The sequence below is a fragment of the Trachinotus anak genome, unplaced genomic scaffold (assembly GCF_046630095.1).
Source record: "Trachinotus anak isolate AG129_WGS33_773 ecotype Australia unplaced genomic scaffold, CSIRO_AGI_Tana_v1 ptg000014l, whole genome shotgun sequence".
Lineage (NCBI taxonomy): Eukaryota > Metazoa > Chordata > Actinopteri > Carangiformes > Carangidae > Trachinotus > Trachinotus anak.
Genome location: NW_027273865.1, coordinates 22,046,909 through 22,068,933, shown reverse-complemented (window position 1 = coordinate 22,068,933; position 22,025 = coordinate 22,046,909). Strand labels below are relative to the sequence as shown.

Sequence of the window (22,025 nt, the reverse complement as noted above, 5' to 3'; positions counted from 1 at the left end):
CATCGGGTGGATCGACAGCGCATTGATCTAACATCCTGAAATGATGACACCACATCACACAGCTCTCTGTCCACTCTGCGCTTTGATCTCCAGAAGTGGATCATTTACAGTAGAGTTACAGATACTTCCTCTCTGGTGCTAATGACTCTTGGAGCTCTAGTTTCCTCTGCTGTTGGGCTCTGTCCTGGATAAAGAGCAGCTCTGTCTGTGTCTAGTGACTTCATCCCTGTGGTTTCCATCACAGCAGATCCTGACTGAATATATGTGACTCTACAGAGATTTTGATTGATGACTGCTTTGCACTTTTTATAAACTCTGCTCAACAAACCAACAAACATTGGTTTGTTTCAGTCTGATTTTCTCCAGGTCACATGTTCTGTTAATGAATCATTTCTCTGGAGGGCTACATCTGTCCCAGTCAGTATAAAGAGATGTTTCATGGATGGATAAAAAGACAGAGGATAGATGCAGAGAGAGAGAGTCAAGACTGCCTGATGGTCTCTGGTTCAGATCCAGTTTAAATGGTGGTGTTATTGTCACTGGGCTCTCTGGGCCTCTGATCACTAGCTTTAAACAAATCAGACTTAATGAGCTGAGAACAAGTCTGTATCTGCAAAAACATGAGAGTCATGACTTAACAGGAAATGAGACAATGATCTTCATCTCACTGCTGTAACCAGAGAGCCACCATTAACAGTGTCTATTCATAAGTGAGGAAGAGGAGGAGGTGAGAAGATGAGCAACAGGTGGATGAAGCAGAACAGATGGATTTATTGGGACTCGGTGTTCAGGCGTCTGGAACAACAACAGGCGAAGAAGAGCAGCAGGTTCGGCAGTTTAAAGTAATGAGCTGTGTCTTAGCGTGATATTAACAACCACCTTAAAAATGCATTTATGTCAACAGGGACATTTTAAGATGGAAAACTGTGAACACAATGTAAAAATGTGTATGTAATGTAAAAACCACTTTTCCAATGGTCCAATAATCAGCTAACGTCAGGGAAGCTAACAACACTTTGTCTGGAGACATAAACTCTGCTTCTACATCCCAGCAACAAATAACTTGTTTTTCAGCCTAAAGGAATGTGAACGCCACAGCAGGCCAACAAGAAATAAAGAAGAATGTGAGAGTGACAGGAATAAAACAGGGTTTGTTGCAAAAAACAACCAAAACTTCTGCAGCAGCTTTAGGTATAGAGAGGAAACCTCAGTGTGCAACAAAGCAAAGCAGCTGAAGCTAACAATAAACTGCAAGAAGCAAGACAGCAGCCGTGTTATTCAGAGGCCAATTATTTTGTCCCCGATCAGACAGTCTGGCTTCACCTGCTCACAGTCTGTTCTGGACGACAATAGACAGGAGCAGAGAGAGGACAGAAACACATGATGGAGCCAGTCCTACAGCTCAGCAGCTGCTCTGTGAAACTCTACCACTCATGACACATGACCTTTTGATTTGCTTTCCCCTGGAGGATCATCACAGACTCATCTCATCTGTTCGACCACACACATGGAGCCAAGAGATAAAGTCAGAGTCTAATAAATCTTCAGAAACTGTCACCGTGTGCAGCACTTCAGCATCCTGTCACTCCATGAACACAATCACATGGTTTATGACTGAAACATATCTGACTTCAGTAGAAACACTTTTATTGCACTGAGAAGAAGAAAGTGCTGCTGAAGTAATGAGCATCCTGAAAGTGAGAACAGTGCAGATAGTTTGAGCTGTACAGTGATTGTCAAACACACATCAGACTTCAAAGGTCAAACTTTTGAATATCATCATGAAAGATTCAAATTGTCTCTGTTTGGACATTTTCTAACTCCGCACCACGTCTGCAAGGTGACGACACGAACTCACAGACAGAGAGGAAGAGCAGTGATTCAGAAAGACCTGATGGACCTGATGAGTGACAGAGAATGACATCAGTGTGATCCTTTGACAAGGTTTCTTAATGCCACAGAGAACAACATCCCTGAGCTACACACACACACACACAAACACACACACACACACACACAGGTGCCTGAGTCTCAAAATAACTTCTGACACTGGATCAATTCAAAGAGCCAACTTGTGCTGAGAAGATCTGACATTTGACACCATCCTGGTGTTGGTTATTAAATGCATCTGTGTGTGAGCTGCACAGAGTCACTGACACACGTCCTGTACGATGTGAATGTGGATCTGTCAGCTCGGAGTCACTGAAGCCTCAACAGAAAAGAAGAGAGGAGAAAGAGCTGACCTGCAGATCTGTAACCTTCCTTCTTCTGTTCCTCTGTTGTCTGTGTAACATCTTTACAAACACAATCTCACACCTACACATCTCTTGATGTTCCAGATACAACAGCACAGAGGAAGAGGAGGAAGAAGACAGGTCGATATTCTCCCTGCTGAACTGAGGCAACTTTATCAAGTGAAATTTACATTAAAATGACACTGATCACAGTCTGGCGCCTTCATCCCTGAGCTCTGCTGGGTTTAGTTCACCTCAGCCTGCTGGTGCTGCAGCTCCTCTCCTTTCAGACAGCTGGACTCCACAGTGCAGCGTCCTGCTCAACAAGCCACTGAGAATTAGTGAGTGGGTGTGAAGTATTATTTGGGCTCTGATGCTAGAAATCATTAGAAAAGCAGAATAGAAATCATTCAGCCAGCAGCTTCTCTTTTTCAGCCCGAGCTCCTCCTCTGGCTGTCAGACACACACACACACAGCATCCTGCTGTTTCTGTTGACTTCAGTACCACTGAGTCAGTCTCAGAGTTGTGTGTGAGTGAGTATGTGTGCGTGTGTGTGTGTGTGTGTGTGTGTGTGTGAAAGCTCAAACACACAGTTAGCTTCTGTCTCATCTGACTGACAGCAGCTGCTGCTGCTGCTGTGAGTGTGAGGAGACAAATCATCTCAGACCAAAGTGAATAAAGCATCAGTGTAGAAATAGTTGAATATAAAATGATCCAACACTGAACAGATTAGAAACTGTTCATGAGGAGGAGGATGCAAATGCAACACATGTAATTGTTGACGTTCATAAAAAGCAAAGAATGATGAAAGTGACAAATATCAGCGTACTGATCAATTTGTGATATTTTCTTTTCACTCATTCAACTGGTTTCATCAAATAACTCCTGTCTCCTGAATTCATCTCTTCTTGTTTGTATTTGATGCAAACACAGGAGCCTCTCTGTCATGATCCGATTTTCATGATAAAGTAGAAGACACATAAACCTGGAGATGATGTGATTCTGGGCCCAGCTGGTTTAAAGGTTCACTGAAAGTCAGTGAGTCACTGAAGCAGAACAAAATCAACACAATGTTGCTCCCGTTCATCATTTCCTCTGAGAGGCTGATCTCGTCACTTCCAGCCTCTCACTCTGGCAAACAGCACGATGTGATCATCTGTGTGCCACCGTGCAGAACGGAGGAGAGAAGCTGAGCTTCCACTCAGAATAATCTCCACTGAAAACAAACATCCTCCATTAAAGGAGAAAGATGCAGGATCTTTGTCTTTCTGTGCCTCTCGCTCAGGGTTCATCCCTTTCACATTTTCTCTGAGGTTTGATTATAATGAAACTAACTAAACTCCTACATTGTCCAACCTGATGGGTCCTGATCACAGTCACACCAGCAGATCTGTCCCACTGACAGCAACCACAGCTGGAAGCTACAAATTATCACCAGTCACAGTAGAAAGGATTCGACTGATGAGCAAAGATGAGAGTTGTCTGCACAGACACGTTCAAACATCCAGCAGCTCAGCATGAAGCTGATCAGGGACAAACAGAGCTGCTGGACTCATGTCACTGACACACACAGACAGGAAGTCAGAGAGAGGACAAGCTTCTGCCATTGGGGGGATTCATTCATGTCATATTAATACTGACTCTGAAATTCACCACACACATGCAGCTTTCTCCATATATATATATATATATATATATATATATATATATATATATATATATATATATATATATATATATATATATATATATATATATATATATATATATATATTATATAATACACACATCACAACGGTCCATCCTCTCTCTGGATCTAATGGATAAGTGTGTCTGAGCGTTATCCAGTCATTACTAATTCAAATGATTCACTATCTGGGCTTCTCCCATGATAACACTATCTGCCAAACTGCTCTCTTTATTTTAGAAATTATGCAAACTGTATATGTCAACAAAAAGTGCAAGGTCTGCAGAACAGGAGCAACTGGCAGCCGGAGACCTTCAAGGAATCTGCATGAGAATAAAACTCAGAAGAAATGAATTCACAGTGTCCATGAAACCAAAACCCTGAGCAAACACTTTGTTCAGTCCTTTTCTCTTCAGCAGGTTTTGTTGGTTTGTGTCATTGCTGCACGATCAGTGTGAAGAAAACTCTATAAAACTGAATTCACTACAGCAGTGAACAGGAAACAGTTCAGTTTATCTGGAGGTTTTTGTCCCAGTCGAGCAAACACTGCTTCTGTGTGAGTTTGATGAGAAATGTAAAATACATCACTTTGTTCAATAAGAACATGCTGGGCTGTTCAGTGTTAACCTGCAATAGACTGAAGGTCAAAGGTCACATTTTATACAGATGTAACTCATGCAGAGTCTCGTGGTGAGGAAAACTTCTCCTGCTTCGTTTGTTCTAAAATATTTTTGATTGAAGATATTTTAAGAGGTTTTTAATAATAAGCTGTTTAAACTCCTCTAAGCACAGATTTCTGTTAATAGATGTGACTCTAATGTATTTTCCTCCAGCTCAGCCTGGTTAATATCATTAAAACAGTTTGGAAAGCAAACATTGAACAAAATGAACAGACCAGTTACTCAAGACTTTTGTTCCCATGGAAACTAATTCTGCTGTGAGGGGCCATATATAACTTGTTTACAGTAAATTCAATAAAGCTGCATCTATTGTCAGTCTCTCCCTCTCTCTTCATGTCTCTCATCATCTATTCAAATCCATCACTCCAACTCTGCTCTGTTTGTTTTTGCTTCCTGTTTTGTTTTCTTCCCCCTGGACTTTTTATTTCCTGCTCTGGGCGATGAGGAAAGTAGATCCAGCACTTTTCACAAGTTACAAACTCTGAGACGACAGGATGAGTCTCTAACATGAGAGATGCTGCTGTTGTAGCTGCTGCACGACTGGAAGATACCAGTGATTTCAGAATGAGAACAGCATCAACATGGCAGACTGTAAATCTCTCCACAGATCAGATTTTATTTTGAGGAGAGGATGGAAGGGGAGGACGGGGAACTCCTGAAGATACGTATCAAGCCTCATCACCTCCACTGTAGGACTCAGGGATCTTGCAGTGCCATTTATGGCTTTACACACTGCTCAGGTTTTCTGTTGCTTCCTCCCTCCTGCTGGAGGCTTCTTGGTTCTCCTCCACCTCACCACACAGTCTTAGTGTGTGCAGCCCTGCTTGTCTTGCTCTACAGTTGGATCAGGGAGAAAGAGAGACTGTGCTCGTTCCATCACATCATGTGCCTGTGTAGAAATGAACCTGTGTTAGTGTCTGTGTCTCACAGTAGGACACGAGAAACTAACAGTGAATCAAATAACATGACAAAGATGCTGAACTCTGCAGGGATTTACACCTTGTTAAATATTCATAAGACTGCTGCCAGTCTAAAGTGACAGTGAGAATTTAGGAGCCTTCAGAGGTTGAAGACCTGACTGAAGGTGTTTTGTTTTCATTCAAACATCAAGGACACATTCAGTTGCCTCATGATGAGGTTGGTTTTCACAGTCACTCTCATTTTCAAATATATTTCATGCATGTAGCGACAAAAGAGAAAGGGACACAGAAATGAGTTTTCTGTAAGGCCACTGCAAAGTGCTGAATAAAACATCCTGTGTCACCTGAACATGTGGCCCGCTCTCTCTCTCTTTCCCTCATCTAGCCAGTCTCTCTCCTCTGGGACTGAGTCAGGGCAGCAGAGCCAGTTTGTCATTTTAAACCTGCATCAGTGTCTGTGCCAGTCTTGTATCTCACCTCTGGGACAGATTCTGGCTCTTCGCTCCCTCCCTGTTCCCATCATGCCCTCTCCTGCTGTGACTGGCTGCTCCTGGTCCGTGGCCATGGCCACAGGCTGTTAATGCCAGTCAGCTGCTTCAGCGGTGGGAATATTTCTACCAGCCAGCTCAGTAACCTCTGGCAGTGAGGCAGTGTGTGTGCAGCAGTGTGGGTGTGTGACCTTGGCAGTGGATTGTGTTGTGTCGCTCTCTCCTGGCCTCCTGCCTGCTGTGTCTCTCTTAACCTCTTTGTGGGTCACGTTCACTCCTGGAGCTTCTCCTGACTCTGTCAGCACGACACATGACATTAACACAACAGACCCTGATGTCACACAACCTGTGGAGAGTGAACCTTGTGTCACTGTGTCTCAACTCACTGCAGTAACACAACTGACAGTAGACTGAGAGGGAAATATTCAGCCCCTCCACATAAAAACACAGCCAACAACAGCACTGTTTTCTTTTTCATACCAGGATCAATCATGATGTAGAAACATATTGTAGAAAGAAATAAAATGTGGCATCAAGCAGTGAGAGCAAAGTCCCTATCGAACATCAACACAGACAGACAGAGCTGAGGTTGAAGAATCTTTAGCTCCTTGTGTGGTGGCAGAAGAAATAAACTCCTTTACATTTTATCGTGAAACATTTCATTGCTCTTTGCTAAGACAATAACACAGACAACTGAAACCCACAAAGCTCCAGGGAACTATAACTGAACCAGGAACAGCTCAGCAAATGATGTTGTACTTCACATCATTTAGTTCATCAAACAGCTCCGAGCTAATTACTTTAGTGGGTCTTATGGGAAGGCCACAGTGCACTGCTGTAGATCAGCATCAGACAACAGAGGGACAGAGTGACCGTGCCCCCCCCCCCCCCCCCCCCCCAGACATTATCTCTGTTAGGAAGATCCATTTGATGGTCATCTTCACAGAGATAATGAGTGGAACTGGTGACAAATGTGTGTTTTTGATTCACACTGATGTTTGAAAGCTGCCAAAGCACAATTCTAGACCAGGACCAGAGCCAGAAGGAAAGAAGAAAACTGATCCAGTTCTGATCCACTTTTACACTTTTACCAGCTAATCGCACCTGGTCACTTCAATCACTGGTATAAGGGAGGTTTCCCTATCTCATCTATTTTATGATTCAGAGAGGAGGGAACCATCTTAGAAAGTGCAGGTGAAGCCACTTGTGAAGTGATGGGATATTTTCAGATCTTAGTAAAACTGTATCCCTGAATTCTTATCTTTTAAATTTACAAAACCATGATACATAACAGCCCTGTGGGTCAGTGACTGCAGTCTGAAGCATCAAAAATCCATCTGGTCTTTATGTCACACTGCTTATTTTCATCAGGCTGATATCATGGTTAATGTGGGGGTGAGTCCTCTGTTCAATAAGGAGACACGCATCAACATCTCAGCAAACACAAAACAGATCAACAACAAAAACACCTTAAAGCCAAATTCAAAGACCTGAAGTACTGCTGTGTACAATAAGGAGGCCGTGGTTACAGGTCTCCTTTTTATAATGAGCAATAACATGAGCATGAGTCAGTGTCAAAGCAAGACGTCTGAGAACTAAACTGCAGTCGAGCAGCAACAAGGACAAAGGATGAAACGACTGAGGTTCAGCACCACGGTCAGCTCCTCACATAACACACAGAGAAGCAGCAAATCCACACAATGAGAATCACATAATAACACAGACACACACACACACACACACACACACACAATTTTAACCAAATGTGTGATGTGTTTCTGTGGTGAATGACCATATAAATAACTTCCAGTGGTTACTTTAATAAAACATCTGGTCGATAAGACGCCAGGAAGCAGCAAAGAAACACAAAAGCATCAGAGCAACAATCCTCACTGAAACCAGGAACAATGAGGCAGTACATGATGCAGCTGCAGACAAGCAGTGTAATGACACACACTGCAAACGTGAGCAGCCTGCCAACCCAAACAGCCACTAAAGAAATCTAACAGCTGCAGATTCTCTCCCTTGTCAGCGTGTGTGTCTCCTCACAGTCCAGAGACCTGCAGGTTCAGTGCAGTCCGGGTCATCCTGGAAGACAGCCTGGATAAGTTCATTACATTTTGGGTCCATCTCAGTCCTATGGACAGAGAGGCAGTATGGAGAGTGCATTAAAGGTAACAACAGTTGATGTTCTTCCTGGCTCCTCTGTAGCCCAAAACTAGGAGCTGAGATCATCAGACTTGTTCACCATATATAAAAGCACTGGCATCATTCACCTCAATATGAAGAGGTTTTGGTGAATCCCTGCTGATCCACCTTTTCATTGCTATTTACTTCTGTAATATGCTGCTGGTAAAGAAAACTTCTCTGCACGCAGACTAAAAGTCTGACTCCGAGCTGGTAGAGAAGGAGTCCGTTTGCAGAAGCGTCCCACTAAATGTCTAATATGCTGCTGAGGTCCTGACACAAAGGGGAAGTGAGTCTGGACAGAGTCATGATCTAAAAAATATGAGAGTCATGAGAGTTGTACCACTCTCAGCGCTCTCTCTGGACACCGAGCTGCCTGAAAGCAGGTGTTACCCTCAGCATCTTCAACAGGTGAGATCTCACCGACAGAACAGTGCAGTTTATTTCCTTTGGTTAGAATCAGGCTTTAAAAAGTCAGATTTCTGCATCCGTTCTGCTCATAGTTCACACTGGAGTCTCTCTCTCTCACACACACATACATCCAAAGACACATAGGATATCTCGTTTCCACTCTGCTAAACTGCGGCTGTCTAATGTGTTTTGTGTTTCTTTGGTGAATTACCATATAAATAACTGCCACTGTTATCAGGGTTCATTTTAAAAAGCCTGTGGTAAGAAGAGGAGAGAGAGAGAGAGAGAGAGAGAGAGAGAGAGAGAGAGAGAGAGAGAGAGAGAGAGAGAGAGAGAGAGAGAGAATACCTGACTCTTGTTAGAGGGCAGCAAAACAATCTTTCTCTCCATCTCATTAGACAGTCTCTCCTTCTTTATCTGTCTTGTGTCTTTGTCCTTCTCTCTCACTTCCCTCTGCTCTTGAAATGCAAGTCTATGACGTCATTTCAAGAGAAAGTCACTTCAGTAAATCATGAACTGGAAATAAACTGAGACACTGGACAACCTTGATGAACCAGAGAGAGAGAGAGAGAGAGAGAGAGAGAGAGAGAGAGAGAGAGAGAGAGAGAGAGAGAGAGAGAGAGAGAGAGAGAGAGAGAGAGAGAGAGAGAGAGAGAGAGAGAGAAACAGGAAGGATGGGGCAGAGCAGGGTGAGAAACACAAAGAACTGATGACAGAAGTGTCCTTTCTCTCTGTGATCAACATTAATTTCCTCGACGAGTTGAATCATAAATCTCCTCTGACCTCCAGATCTGCTCAACTCAGTCACCACTTCCACACAAACACTCTGAAGAACATGCACCTGGTAACTGAGGTTTCTACCTTTCTTCTCTGTATTTCTTGTCTTTCTTTTTCATCTCTCAGGTCTGAAACTGCTTGTCCACACACACTCAAGAAATGTGTTTCATGTGCCTCAGTGCAGTTTGACCTTCTCTGTAGGTGGAGGGCTGGAGATTTACCAGAGATATTAAACGTCTCCAGTAAGAATATCAACTCGCTGTCATTTTTCAAACACTGACAACACAACACGTTTTACAAACAGTGATACGTTAATTGCAGATTAAAATATTTACAACATGAAAACAACATTTGTCTGGATTGGAAGACAACACTTTATATTCTCAATGAAAGTCAGAATATTTGTGACAAATAAATGTATCAATAAATAACCAAAGGTTGATGCTGGTGTCGGTGTGTATAATCTGGAGCTCAGTGGAGTGGAGGATTGTGAAGAGCAGCTCCCAGCAGCTCTCACACATCTTCCTCCAGCACCGACTCAAGGTGGTTTATGGGAAAAAGAGATTCCATATTCCTCTTCATCCTCTTCGCTCTCTGAATATTTCTGAAGTGTGTTGCAGAGCATTTGATGTGTGAAATGTGATTTATAAAGAGAGATTGATTTGGTCGGCTTACATTTCAAAATAGAGTGTGAATAAAAGATTTTGAGCAGAGGAAAGAGGACTGAACGTTCATGGATGACTGGATTAGTGAATGGGCTCTATGGAGTCTCTCTATAATCATACTAGTGCTCGGTCCACAGGACAGGCCTCATGTGGAAATCACTGCTCACTACAAGTGGCTCTCTTTAATAATGCAGATACAGTTGATCGACTCTGGAAGGACTTTAACATGATTCAAATGACAAACTAGAATGACCTCCTCTGGATGTTTGCCTCCACGACTCAGACTACATCCTTGTTCATCCAGTCATATATATATTAACCATTTGTGTGAAATTTTGTCATAATTGCTGTGTGAAGTCTTGAAAAATGGCAAAGAAGTGTTTTGTGAGGTCACACTGACCTTGACCTTTGACCTTTGACCACCAAAATCTATTCACTTCATCCATGGCCGTCATTATTTCTCATCACATTAGTCCAACAATAGTTCACTAAAAGCCACAAGCTCACTGAGCCGTGGAGGCTCAATGGACTGAACTGACACAACATTGATTTGTCTTCACAGGTTCAGCTTCACATTAGTGTGAGTACAGCCACTGTGCTATTAGCAAATAAAGCTGCTATTTATTATATATAAATAAGAGACACAGTGAATATAATATAGAAGCACAGCTCAAACCGTCAACTCTGAGGCCACAAAGACAAATGTAAATGAGCTGAAGACAAGTGGATGGTTTCTCCATATTCCCTCTGCTCTCTCCTCACAAACTGAAAGGTCTCACTGAGTTTCTCTCTGACATGAAGGAATAACTAAGATACTGTAACATATGCAAATTGAAAAGCAGAGGCAAAGCTGTGAGATTTCACTCTAACATCCCATTAAAGTCTATGATTTACTGTGAGTATTACAACCTGTTGGAGACTGTGGATTTGGTTGAAGCTCGTGTTCAACCTGAAACCAGCTTCATTACAAACATTCCAAACACCTGCCTGATTCCCCAGAAATATAATCCAAGCTGTAACAGTGAAGCAGCTGCTGTAGCTCAGGAGAACGTCTGCAGCTTTACATCACTTGGAGAGTTTGTCCCCAGCTCAGTCTGTCAGGGAAAGAGTCTCTGCAAAGTTCTGCCACGATGTGTAAACTTCTACCAGACATATACATTCTGCACTGAAAAATGGTTTCAGCTTATTACGCTGAGCCTTCACTTCATAATGACGTCTATTATGCTGCATTCACTGTAGAACTATCTGCTCCTGATCATCGGCTGCAGCTTCTGCACAGAGAAACACTCGTCTCCAGGGGAAATTTACAACCAGCTGCTGTACAGTCGTCGGTTTCTTCAGACTCGACAATATCTTTGTTCAGATGACACGGAGAGAAAACACAGCAGAAGAAACAAGGCGAGTTTTTTCATGTGACCACAAACATGTTGTTCAGCACTGCACGCATCTACAACAACTGACTTCTTCTTCTATCTCCTTAAAGCTACAAGACCAACAAGAGTTGAAAATCAGCAATAGCTGATCAGTTTCACATCAGTTTCATGCTTTGTATTGGAACAATGTTAAATTGCATTGTCCCTATTAAATAAATAAATAAAATAAACTATATTTTCTCTTAAGTTTTAGGGAATAGTTTTTTTCTATTGTTATTTTTTTATGCCTATTATTATTTTTTATGTGTATAATCGGTGTTGTTGTGTGCTGAGATGCTGTTGTGTCAAATATACTTCAAATCAGTTTGATTTGATTTGATGCATTTGTTTCTAGTATAAAAGTCGATATCTAAACAAAATATAAGCAATTTCTCTTTTCTTTTTCTGAGATATAATCATTGTTTTATTCTCTCCTCAGATGGTTTCCTTTTTGTCAAATGGAAATAAGGAAAAACTCACACCAGCAGCAGAACTTAATAAAATACAAACATCAATGTTGCCTTCAAGCTGGAAACAAAGTCACTTTCTGACTTTGAAATTTCAAGCAGCTGTGTTATGTTCCTCCAGCTTTCTCTTTCTATTTCAAAACCTCACTGTGAATTCATTTCTGATGGTTTCATCATCAGAACACTGTTGGCTCAGACACACTGAACATTATCCAAATGCATCTTATTGTTAAGTCATTTGGCAGCGAAAGCACAAAAGCACAAACGTGGATAAAGATTTAACTGCATGTGTTGAGAATAAAATGTCATTGGAATAAAAACCTGTTAAATGAAAACAGCACTTTAATAAAAACAAAAAACAAAAGTTACAATGAGATGTAACAATATGTTCTTACAGACAACACACAACACATTTTTAAACACAGGATACACTCACATGTTCACACAACTGACCTGATAGCATAAGATGGTCGAACCCTGATGAGCATCATCACATCCTCTACAAACAGCTGTTTATCTCTGCCTTCAGTCAGAGAGCTCAGTCAGATCCAACTGCAAACACACTGAGAGACTAAAGCCACAGCCGCTCCTCTTCTCAGACACCACACATTTATTATCTAAGTTTCTGAGGAAGCTGCTTCTGTCCAAGACTCTGATCACGACCTACCAGAGAAAACCCTGCTGTATGAGCTCAGTGGTTCGATCCCTGGCTCCTCCAGGCATCGTGTCAAAGTGTCCTTGTGCAAGATACCGAACCCCACGTTCCCCCTGATGGCTGAACTGTCGGTGTATGAGTGTGATGAATGAATGTGTGAATGAATGTGTGAATGTGGCAAGTGTTGTAAAGTGCTTTGAGTGGTCAGTAAGACTAGAGATGTGCTGTATAAGTTAAAGTCCATTAGTCCATTTACCATGAGCTGAATATCATGGTTCAAGATGGAGCCAGTGCAAGTTGTTTTGTTTAATATTGAAATATTCTCAGTAGATAGTAAGAGTTGCCTTCAGGTGCAGTTCGGAGAGTCTGGTCAACAGTTGTACAGATGTGACTCTGTCCTGTGGGTTTGAGGCTGTGTACCAGATACAGAGAGTGAGACCCTCTGTGTCTCCTGATGACATTCAAGTGGTTGTATAAACACATGGAGTTATCTGTGCTGCTGACTCTCACGAATAAAACAGGTTTCAGGTTTCACCATCCTCTTCTGCTCTGAGGTCTCATCACTGTGACAGCCATCAACAGAGAAACAGTCAGTGCAGTGTTTTGTGGTTGATCCACATTGTGGAGCTAGAGACTGAAGGACACTCTTAGACGCAGCACAAAGTTTAAACAGTTTTCACTAATTTCCATTTTGGTTTGAAAATCAGTTTCTGTTGATTTCCTGGGCAGAGCTCCCACTGGGATGATGGTTTGTGTGTTAGAAACAAAGAAGAAATTGTTGTTTCTTTTCATGTCTGGGAGAGTGGAGGCTTTCACTGCTCAGATGATGACTTGACATCCAAAACAATCAGCACAGGAGGTGAGTATAATGAAAGTTACCATCATTGTTTTTCTCAGTCTGTGTTGATCTCTTGTGTAGTTGTGTTGTTGTTCTATGGCTCCTGTTACTGAGGCTTGTTCTCCCTGCCCTTTGTCTGTGTGATACGGGACTTGAGGAAAAACATTTAATGTGCTTCAACAATATTGTTAATAACACTAATCACACTAATAACACGAATAACACTAATAATACTTGACCTACCAAACTGAAAGTGACCCGTCTTCTTTTGTTTGGATGCAGCTGTTTCAGAGTCTCAGTATCAGTGTCATTGTTCTGTGTGTTCAGCTTTTCTGTGATATTGAAAACCTATGCAACATTTTGACTGAGTCACTGTGACAGGAAGAGATTTACCATCAGCAGCAACGAGAAGAGGCTCAATAACTGACAGTGGTTCAGATCAGACTGAGGTCTAATCTGAGCTGGACCCACAAAAAACCCTGAAACAACTTCGGAATAAAGAAGAATGATCAGTGTCTTCAACAGAAACTTTGAATGATCCAGACAAAAAAAATTCCAAGTTAAAAAATCTCAGTTAATAAGATCTTCGACATCAGTATTAAAGATGTTTAAAGACTCACTGAAATACTTGTCACTAGATAAACTACAATAAAGAATATTTCATTCTTTACCTTATTGTTTAAATTATGAGCAGAACCTTCTACACTGTAGAACAATTGGGATATCAAGGCTGAATCAGGTGATTACAACTGGCAGGAAAATTTTTCTATGAAAGAAATCTGTTGATTTTACCAACATTTTCATCTGCTACTTATCTGTCAGCTCACAGCAAAACACAGATTTATATGGACAGCAGGAAGAAATGAGTTTTGTGTGATAAGACAAACTGAAGCAGACTGAGCAGATGTGGATCTCTGATCATCTCAGTGAATCAAACATTCAAAATCACAGCAGCATTTTCCCATTTTGCCTCTGATCTTTATCTCTGCCCTCGACTACTATTGAGCTTCTTAACCGGTCTCTATACGGCCTCTGAACATGACGCTTTCTACCTCCCATATTTCTCAGCCTCTGCTGCCATTTACCACCACACTGTGTTTCTGACCTCAATACATTTTCTGCCAGTTTCCAGATTCCTCTGCCTCGACTGACCTGCAACCGAGACAATACAGAACTGTGTTTATTTATATCTATTTACGCTGCATAAAACAGTTGGAGCTGGAGAAAGAAAAGGATCAAATCACTGTGTGGAATCTGCAGAAAGGCCTGAAGTAAGGAGGAGTTGTTTGATTGTCTCATTGTGTGAAATGGTTGAACTATGCAAATCCTCTTTTCTACAACACAGAAGTCAAATCATCACATTAGTGATTTTGGATCCTAAAAGGAAGATGAAATAAGTTATTTAGATTTAATTGAAGATCATCTGTCCCATAATCTTTATCTTCCACTGTTCCTGTTTCTCTCTCACGCCCTGTGAAGGTGAAGTGCAAAGCAGCTGCTAATGAAAACTACATTCTGTCATTTGTCCTAATTAATCAAATGAAACATCAGGAGAGGAAGTCTCTGGTCCCCTGATGAAGAGGCAAATATGAGGATCAAAGTATTCAGGCAGCTCTTTGAAGAGTATAGTTCCAGTTACATAACATAAAAAAGATCTTTAGTTTGGTTTCAGGTGCTGGGCAGATGCTGTTTTACAGAGAACAGGAGAGTCACTGTTCTTAGTGAAGCGAACAGTGTCAGCCTACTGACAGAAAGAATCTGGGAGTTTGTACCAAGATGATTCTGATGAACCAACTTCACTATTTAATGAACAGACAAGGTTCTGTTGACAAAACTAGTAAATCATAGGAGGACATCATCAGTGTAAAGGAGGTGATCATGTAAGAACAACATGACAGGTGGTGTTAAATGATACACCCTCACATTCTGATCGAACTCACAGTTTATCTGTAAAAGGTCTAAGAAAAGACGACAGGCTGATCTCACTAACATCTTGTTGTTGTCAGTGGCTCTCCAGCTCTGAGGCTGATTCTCTGACAGCTCAAAGACGTCAGACTCACTGAGGCTGAACCTACACAACACTTCACCTGTTTACAGCTGCAGCCAGAAGAAGGAAGACAGAGACATTTTTATCCTCCAGCTTGTGATGTAAAAACTAAAACCAGTCAGTAAAAATCACTGATCTCCTCACCTCAGAGGACGTCTGTGGTAGAAATACATGTTGGATCTGACCTCTGACACACTAATAGTACTTATATTCTCTGTATGTGGTTGTTTTGCTCTGCCAGGGTTCAGCCTATAAAATATACAACAACCGGATAAATAACAACGGTCTCCATCTGACTGGGTCATTACTAGAAAACTGGTGGAGATCCGCAGTGAAGTGTTACTCACTGTTACACACATATGCGCACACACAGACACACAAGCTGCTGAGCAGTGGAAGATGGAGAAGACTGAGGCACAGATAGAAGGAGGAAGCAGAAAAAGCTGCTGAATGCCAGATGTAATGAAGCTCTGAGTGACAGACAGAAAATCTACAGCTGTCATCTCTCTGCATCTGGGAAGAATCTCCCACCTCAGGAGTTTCCAGGATCAGGACGGCAGAGAACTCAGTCAGGGCTGTGTGCAGACACTGGGCAGTCATTTCTACCATGTGAAAAAATACAAAGTATTATTGTAAGTTAAAAAGCAAACTTCTCATCACTCTCTGTGAGAGGAAATATCCCAGCAGCACCTTAAAATTCAGGACAGACACAAGCTCGACATGGGCTGAATAAAAAGAGGACAAGTGGTTGAGTAAAGATCAGAGAGGAGAACAAAGAGTTTACAGCACTAAGTCATAGTGAGTGGAGACTATGGTTAAGCAGTCGGTTTATCATCATCTGCTCTTTGATGAAAGACCAGTGGTATCACAGCTAATTTTTCACTGAAACATTCATTCATCTTGAGGCTCTTACTTAGATTCAGGACACGAAGCTGAAACACAGAGCATTTGTCACAAGACAGTGAAACACAGAGAAACTTACAGAAAGTGGAACAATGGACGGAGGCTGGAGAGAATCATCTACTGCTGATGTCTAATTACAAACGTGAAAGTAACAGAATAAATATTTCATACATGGACCTAATTTCTCTCTTCCTGCACCCTGTCACTCTCTCTCTCTCTTCCCATCATTTTCCCCTCACACTTCCCCCCACCCACCCACCCTGGTACTTCACACCCTGCAGGCAGCCTGCCAGCATCAGTCGAGTGTTAAAGTGAATCCAATATGCTTGGTCAGAGTGTACGCTGGTCTAGGTAGTGTGTTCCTGTGGGAGACAAAAGAAGCTAATTGATTCAACTCTCAGCTCCCTGAGATGAGCCAAATCAGCTCGATTAGCACAGTCATGGCTGGAGAGAGGAGAGATCTGTGAGGTCAGACCATGGACATGAAAGAAGGCATCTAGAATAAATCAAACTGGTATACTCAAGGGAAAATGTAGAAAGTACTTGATTTCTAGTTTTGCAAAGAAACTGGGATTTTCCCTTTAGCTGCATAAAGGTATGTGACTCTGGAGCATTTTAAACAGTAAATCCTGACACTATATCTTACCTATAAAACATAAAAAGGTGGTCACTGGCCTATCGATGGTCTCATGAGATTTTGGTGGATATGGTGAGCAGGGGTTGTCTGATGCAGCTTGTCACCGTCTTAACCATTCCAAGCAAAAGCACCAACATAAAACATCAGCAGCAGTTTAAGATGCTGGCATGACCAGCTGATGACTGGCACCTGACCAACGTGGGTGAGGTGGCCTATTCACCAGCATCTAAAGGGTTTGTGTTGGTTGACAAATTAGACTAAGCAGCTTTCTTTAAATCTAGATGTGAGTATATGACTTTAAAATACCCACCTACACTAATGACAAGCAGCCAGTTGCCAGAAGGGCCATCATCAGCCTTCAAAACTCTCCTCTTCACAGCCTGAGAGCCTGCTGCTCTACATTAGGCACCCACAAATAAATGCAACTGATTATTTTCTGGCTGTCAGAGTTTCCTGCTCATCACAGCTTTGCTTTTAACACTTAATGGGTGCTTTAATTTAGCCTGTAGTCCGCTGCAAAACAAAGGCAGGCTTCATCACTCTGTGCAGATGTGCATGCACCACGTTCCTCCACGCCTCACATATATTAAGTTGCAAACGCATGAGTGCACCTCCACCTGTCTGAGCACTCAGGACATTTTGACATTTCAAACACGCATTAAACACAGATGCGCAACAGCCAGAACTCAGCGAGCCAGACACTGGCGTGAACCTGAACCGCTGACATCAGTTCTCCCCAAACAATCCCCCAAAGACTCCAAGCTGCGTTGCAACACATTCATTCTTATGTCTGCTGAAATCGTCCTGATATATAAAACAACCGATCCTTACCTTGAAATCCGAAGAGGAAAACGATGCCGGGGATCCAGACGCTGTAAATCCAGAAGTAGTGCATGGTGTCCAACAGCTCAGCGCTCTTCCAGACGAAACCTGGTCTCCTGACGAGGGTCGGGCCTCCACAGGTAAAATCTTGACCTCGAAGATAAAGATCTATCCTCGGGAAATGACGCTTCAAAGTGAAGGAGCTCAGCAGCAACAGCCGGTGGGAACCGCAGAAGTGCTGGGGAACCAGACGCCGGACTGAGTCTCACTGTGTCGAGACGCTGCGGTGTGCGCTCATGGCCTGGCCTGCCCTGCCATCTAGTGGCTGTAGAGAAAGGGGGGGGGGGTGTTCACGGAGGCACAATTCCAGCTGCCCTTCGGCTGAGCTCGGTGAGCCACATACATTATCTCAGTGGGGCTTTCAAGAGCGTGTCTGATGATTAAGGTTGTCATGGAGATATCCTGATTAAAGGTGTAGATGAAGTTGATAACAGCAGTTACCCTGTAAGTCTAAGACCTTACCATCAAGTGAAAAACCGAGAAGTTGATCATAATCTTATTTAATTTGATAAATGGCATCTTATTCCGTCAGCTGGGATTGGCTCCAGGCCCCCCCCCCCCCCCCCCCCCCCCCCCGCGACCTGGTTTCGGGTAAGCGGAATAGAAAATTGATGGATGTATGGATGGATGGATGGGCATCTTATTCCCTGATTACTTACTTTAATAAGAACAGTTATATGCCGTCCTTTATTATATCAGGATTGCATAACATGACATATTGATGAAATTCTTCATGTCATTTATTATGTATATTGTTATTTATCATTTATGCTTGTTTCAGAGTTGTAAGGAAATCAAAGCGTTCGCCATGGTTTATTCTGAACATCTTGTTATGATTTTGCATAGTCGAGTGAATATTGTAACAGCCTGCATAATCAAATATGACTGCCAAATGATTTGTAACCCATAAATGATTAAAGATGGGCCCTGTTAAGCACTGTTTACTATTGTGTGAGAGATTTTGAGGGGCGGTGGCCACTAAACCAGCTTCGTCTTCTTCTAGATGATGATGTCTCTGATGAATGTCAAGTGTCATACTGAAAATCAATCTATCTATCTATCTATCTATCTATCTATCTATCTATCTATCTATCTAGAAATGTTCAGAATTAAATATGGGCATAGTTTAAACATTGTTGACACATCTTTGTATTTGAATCTCTGCTTCTATCTCATGAGAATATACTGCTTCTAGGCTCACCTCTGTATAATCGTCAAGTATCATCAAAATACCGACATTAGTCTGGTCATAAGGCATGGTTTCCACACTTGATTTCACATTTGGGCTGTTGGAGAGCTAATACAGCTGCTCTGCATCGAGCCTCCAGAATATCTGCAAATCTTTATTTAAGCCGACTCATCTGAGAGGATTTTCAGTGATCTTCAGTTGCCATTATCCATGCTGCTGAGCAGCCCTAAGGCAAAACACTGACACTCTACCAGCTACAAGGGAGCTTTTGTGTAATTACGAGCTCTGACATTTCCAACATGTTACTATTCTTCTGAGAACCATAGAATGCTTCAGCAGGGGCTTTTGTATGAGTTTTTCAACAGGCATCTGGATCAGAGTCGTCCTTGAAGAGACAGTCATGGACACTCGGGCTGTCTCGTGGTGTAGATCATGGAAGACTGTGCATGGGAATGAGTGGTTAACTGAGAGACTACACTACCCTCTTGGACAGAGTTGGGTTGCATTTTCACTCTGTCTGAATGTGATGCAAGATTTCCCGGCAGTATACTGGGGTCGTCCTCACTTCAAAAGGTTGGGATGGATGAACTGATGGATGGATGGATTTGTTGCCTCACAGGTTTACAGGACAGCATGTGAATGTTTGCTGCACTATAGTTTTCTACATTTACATTTGAAATTCAGTCCACACTTTAAAGAAGCACAACATGCATTTACATACAGAATAACAACCATCCTCCTCAGCAGGAAGTAATGCATATAATACCTTTTCTTGAGGCTTGCTGGACCACTTTAAGAGAACACATTGTGGTTCAGAGATGGCAGAACACAGCAGGGAAATATATTTAAGTGACAAACACTTAATAATTCAGATAGCATCAGAGAAGGGTACCATGTACCTCCAAGAACACAATGTACAGTAGTGCTGCAAATTGGCCATCAGTCAGTTTGCAAATGTTGGAAAATTGCAGGGCGAGTCATGAATTATTCAGAACAGAGAAAGGCTGCGTCACTCTGCTGAGAGAAAGCACATCTACAGTAAACAGCTTTAATAACAGCGCAGGGGGTGAGAGATCTGAAGCAATTGTTGTACTGTGCACATTAATTAGTGAATGTTTATGCATGTATGCTTAGTGTCCGTCTTTATTAAACTTATTTTGCGGGAACTGCATAAAGGATCTTTTCGTCTCACCTCTCTTTACCCAGAGTTAGGATGGAAACTGCGTTGACCATCATATTTGACAACTACTAAAAGTCCATAACAAAAAAAGTTTTTCTTTATTTAAAATACAACAGTTCCCAGTGCTAAAAAAGATGGTTCAAGAACTATGGGGGCAGAGTTTTTACGGCTGACTGTAAATAAAGATGCTGTTACAGTAGCCATGCCAGTGACATAATAAAGCAGGTCAGTGTACAGCGTGGCAGTAAAGAGTGACAGTGGAGCATTTGAGGGGGAAAGACACAAAGAAAAGGTTTCAATGGATGCTAAAGTCAGTTATTGGCTTGACTGATAATTCCTGATGACATATTGATTCATGTAGTCAAAACTGCAACAACCACAGATCATATGGCGTCTAAAGATCATCTTTAGCATACAAACGTCATGTAAAACCGTAAGGTATTAACCAAAAGTTTTCATGCATTATTCATGACACTACCACCATTCTGTTGTGTGTGTGTGTGTGTGTGTGTGTGTGTGTGTGTGTGTGTGTGTGTGTGTGTGTGCATGCCTGCCAAAAACCTCAGCGATAAAAGAAAAGTACCTGTCTTGTCTCGGAGTGGGGGTTGTGTAACAAATACCATTTCACCCAGAGTGGATCCCAACTTTTGCTTTCAACATGCTTCCTTTTTCCACTGTTGACCATAAATATAAATTTTTTGTGACCGTGAAGTAACCTCAAGAAATTGCAGAATAGAATTCACCATTTCACAGTGTGAAATTATTCTGACAAACCCATTAACAATGAAGGAAAGTGGTTATCTTGCTATTTACACGGTGAATTTACCAGTCCATTCAATTTCACACCTTCATTGAAATCAAAGCATTCTGAGATATTTAGTTAGTGCAGGTGAAATTACTTCATTTAATTCTGTCAAGTCCAGTGTTTTCATAAGTGTGTTGTGTCAACCCAAATAAATCATAATAATTGGTATGTTCAGCCAAGTTGAACTTTGAATTGAGATGTGTTTTTGAGGGTGATGAAGCGGGTTTGTGAAGTCAGAGCTAAGAGGACATTGATAGTGAGTAGAGTTCAAATTATTTGTATACCTCTGTGTTTACTTTGTGCACAGTACTGTAATATATTTGCTGAAGTACCACACGGAGTGACCTGATCCAGCCTCTGGTTCAGCACCATTGACAGAGACAGTGTAGCAGCAGGGCACAGAGCTCAGCTAACAGCTGTGAAGACATGGTGGGTGTAATAACAGCAGAGTATTAGCAATCAGTATTCACAATTTCTCTTTGTACTCTTTTCACCATCATGGTGCAATACAGTATATTTTATGTAGGCTCCTAAGACATGTCCTCTTATTTAAAAGGATATGTTCTGCTATCTCCTTTCTCTTTGCATCAGCCTTTGTCATACTCTTTAAATACCCCCCCTGATTTCCAGGTGGAATAAGATTATGTGTTGAGAGTTTGAAGTGGAACCAAGCCACAGAATTCTAAGTCAAAATCTTGCATAGATCCTAAAGTTATCAAAGATACTGTATGTCAGGGTAAGCTTTTGGATAATTATATAATGTGCAAATATATAAGATATACAATAGTACACAAACTGTCTCAGATAATTACATTTTTATGTAAAGGTGCAGCCCTAAATGGTAAATAGTACTTTTCTAGTCAACCACTCAAAGCGCTTTATGATACTTGTCACATTTATCCATTCACTCACACACTCATACACTGATGGAACAGCCATTAGGGGAAATTTAGGGTTCAG

General features: G+C 41.8%; 1 long non-coding RNA gene across 1 annotated transcript in view; it reads right to left on the bottom strand.

The window, feature by feature from the left end:
* The window catches only part of LOC139631869 (uncharacterized), a 78,642-nt gene extending 60,220 nt beyond the window's left edge, over window positions 1-18,422 (bottom strand). Inside the window, exon 1 of the long non-coding RNA XR_011693458.1 lies at window positions 17,841-18,422. This is a non-coding gene — a long non-coding RNA (uncharacterized lncRNA). The remainder of the gene's footprint in view (window positions 1-17,840) is intronic.
* Between the last annotated feature and the right edge of the window lie 3,603 nt (window positions 18,423-22,025).